Genomic DNA, 3912 nt, shown 5'->3' with positions numbered 1-3912 from the left:
GGGTTCCTGTTTCTCCACATCCTCTCCAGCATCTATAGTCTCCTGATTTGTCCATTTTGGCCACTCTGACTGGCGTGAGGTGATATCTGAGTGTGGTTTTGATTTGTATTTCCCTGATAAGGAGCGACGTTGAACATCTTTTCATGTGCCTGTTGGCCATCCGGATGTCTTCTTTAGAGAAGTGTCTGTTCATGTTTGCTGCCCATTTCTTCACTGGGTTATTTGTTTTCGGGTGTGGAGTTTGGTGAGCTCTTTATAGATTTTGGATACTAGCCCTTTGTCTGATATGTCATTTGCAAATATCTTTTCCCATTCCGTTGGTTGCCTTTTAGTTTTCTTGATTGTTTCCTTTGCTGTGCAGAAGCTTTTTATCTTCATGAGGTCCCAGTAATTCACTTTTGCTTTTAATTCCCTTGCCTTTGGGGATGTGCCGAGTAAGAGATTGCTACGGCTGAGGTCAGAGAGGTCTTTTCCTGCTTTCTCCTCTAAGGTTTTGATGGTTTCCTGTCTCACATTCAGGTCCTTTATCCATTTTGAGTTTATTTTTGTGAATGGTGTGAGAAAGTGGTCTAGTTTCAACCTTCTGCATGTTGCTGTCCAGTTCTCCCAGCACCATTTGTTAAAGAGACTGTCTTTTTTCCATTGGATGTTCTTTCCTGCTTTGTCAAAGATGAGTTGGCCATACGTTTGTGGGTCTAGTTCTGGGGTTTCTATTCTATTCCATTGGTCTATGTGTCTGTTTTTGTGCCAATACCATGCTGTCTTGATGATGACAGCTTTGTAGTAGAGGCTAAAGTCTGGGATTGTGATGCCTCCTGCTTTGGTCTTCTTCTTCAAAATTACTTTGGCTATTCGGGGCCTTTTGTGGTTCCATATGAATTTTAGGATTGCTTGTTCTAGTTTCGAGAAGAATGCTGGTGCAATTTTGATTGGGATTGCATTGAATGTGTAGATAGCTTTGGGTAGTATTGACATTTTGACAATATTTATTTTTCCAATCCATGAGCAGGGAATGTCTTTCAATTTCTTTATATCTTCTTCAATTACCTGCATAAGCTTTCTATAGTTTTCAGCATACAGATCTTTTACATCTTTGGTTAGATTTATTCCTAGGTATTTTATGCTTCTTGGTGCAATTGTGAATGGGATCAGTTTCTTTATTTGTCTTTCTGTTGCTTCATTGTTAGTGTATAAGAATGCAACTGACTTCTGTACATTGATTTTGTATCCTGCAACTTTGCTGAATTCATGTATCAGTTCTAGCAGACTTTTGGTGGAGTCTATCGGATTTTCCATGTATAATATCATGTCATCTGCAAAAAGCAAAAGCTTGACTTCATCTTTGCCAATTTGGATGCCTTTGATTTCCTTTTGTTGTCTGATTGCTGATGCTAGAACTTCCAGCACTATGTTAAACAACAGCGGTGAGAGTGGGCATCCCTGTCGTGTTCCTGATCTCAGGGAAAAAGCTCTCAGTTTTTCCCCGTTGAGGATGATGTTAGCTGTGGGCTTTTCATAAATGGCTTTTATGATCTTTAAGTATGTTCCTTCTATCCCGACTTTCTCAAGGGTTTTTATTAAGAAAGGGTGCTGGATTTTGTCAAAGGCCTTTTCTGCATTGATTGACAGGATCATATGGTTCTTCTCTCTCTTTTTTTTTTTTTTGTTAATGTGATGTATCACGTTGATCGATTTGCAAATGTTGAACCAGCCCTGCATCCCAGGAATGAATCCCACTTGATCATGGTGAATAATCTTTTTATATGCTGTTGAGCTCGATTTGCTAGTATCTTATTGAGAATTTTTGCATCCATATTCATCAGAGATATTGGCCTGTAGTTCTCTTTTTTTACTGGGTCTCTGTCTGGTTTAGGAATCAAAGTAATACTGGCTTCATAGAATGAGTCTGGAAGTTTTCCTTCCCTTTCTATTTCTTGGAATAGCTTGAGAAGATTGGTATTATCTCTGCTTTAAACGTCTGGTAGAACTCCCCTGGGAAGCCATCTGGTCCTGGACTCTTATTTCTCATTTGTTAGTAGGGTGTTCTTTAACCTCCATGCTTTTGGAGGTTTTCCAGACTTTTTCCTGTGGTTGATTTCAAGCTTCATAGCATTGTGGTCTGAAAGTATGCATGGTATAATTTCAATTCTTGTAAACTCATGAAGGGCTGTTTTGTGACCCAGTGTATGATCTATCTTGGAGAATGTTCCATGTGCACTTGAGAAGAAAGTATATTCTGTTGCTTTGGGATGCAGAGTTCTAAATATATCTGTCAAGTCCATCTGATCCAATGTATCATTCAGGGCCCTTGTTTCTGTATTGACCGTGTGTCTAGATGATCTATCCATTTCTGTAAGTGGGGTGTTAAAGTCCCCTGCAATGACCACATTCTTATCAATAAGGTTGCTTATGTTTATGAGTAATTGTTTTATATATCTGGGGGCTCCGGTATTCGGCGCATAGACATTTATAATTGTTAGCTCTTCCTGATGGATAGACCCTGTGATTATTATATAATGCCCTTCTTCATCTCTTGTTACAGCCTTTAATTTAAAGTCTAGTTTGTCTGATATAAGTATGGCTACTCCAGCTTTCTTTTGGCTTCCAGTAGCATGATAAATAGTTCTCCATCCCCTCACTCTCAATCTAAAGGTGTCCTCAGATCTAAAATGAGTTTCTTATAGACAGCAAATAGATGGGTCTTGTTTTTTTATCCATTCTGATACCCTATGTCTTTTAGTTGGCGCATTTAATCCATTTACATTCAGTGTTATTATAGAAAGATACGGGTTTAGAGTCATTGTGATGTCTGTATGTTTTATGCTTGTAGTGATGTCTCTGGTACTTTGTCTCACAGGATCCCCCTTAGGATCTCTTGTAGGGCTGGTTTAGTGGTGATGAATTCCTTCAGTTTTTGTTTGTTTGGGAAGACCTTTATCTCTCCTTCTATTCTAAATGACAGACTTGCTGGATAAAGGATTCTCGGCTGCATATTTTTTCTGTTTAGCACACTGTAGATATCGTGCCAAGCCTTTCTGGCCTGCCAAGTTTCAAAGGAGAGATCAGTCACGAGTCTTATAGGTCTCCCTTTATATGTATATGTGAGGGCACGTTTATCCCTTGCTGCTTTCAGAATTTTCTCTTTATCCTTGTATTTTGCCAGTTTCACTATGATATGTCGTTCAGAAGATCGGTTCAAGTTACGTCTGAAGGGAGTTCTCTGTGCCTCTTGGATTTCAATGCCCTTTTCCTTCCCCAGCTCAGGAAAGTTCTCAGCTATAATTTCTTCAAGTACCCCTTCAGCACCTTTCCCTCTCTCTTCCTCCTCTGGGATACCAATTATGTGTATATTATTTCTTTTTAGTGTATCACTTAGTTCTCTAATTTTTCCCTCATACTCCTGGATTTTTTTATCTCTTTCTCTCAGCTTCCTCTTTTTCCATAACTTTATCTTCTAGTTCACCTATTCTCTCCTCTGCCTCTTCAATCCGAGCTGTCGTTGTTTCCATTTTGTTTTGTACTTCGTTTAAAGCACTTTTCAGCTCCTCGTGACTGTTCCTTAGTCCCTTGATCTCTGTGGCAAGAGATTCTCTGCTGTCCTGTATACTGTTTTCAAGCCCAGCGATTAATTTTATGACTATTATTCTAAATTCACTTTCTGTTATATTATTTAAATCCTTTTTGATCAGTTCATTAGCTGTTGTTATTTCCTGGAGATTCTTCTGAGGGGAATTCTTCCGTTTGGTCATTTTGGATAGTCCCTGGAGTGGTGAGGACCTGCAGGGCACTTCCCCTGTGCTGTGGTGTATAACTGGAGTTAGTGGGCGGGGCCGCAGTCCGACCCGATGTCTGCCCCCAGCCCACTGCTGGGGCCACAGTCAGACTGGTGTGTGCCTTCTCTTCCCCTCTCCT

The sequence above is a fragment of the Panthera uncia genome, chromosome B4, assembly GCF_023721935.1.
Source record: "Panthera uncia isolate 11264 chromosome B4, Puncia_PCG_1.0, whole genome shotgun sequence".
NCBI classification, from domain to species: domain Eukaryota; kingdom Metazoa; phylum Chordata; class Mammalia; order Carnivora; family Felidae; genus Panthera; species Panthera uncia.
The sequence above is the reverse complement of the archived record's forward strand: the minus strand, read 5'-3'. Positions refer to the sequence as shown.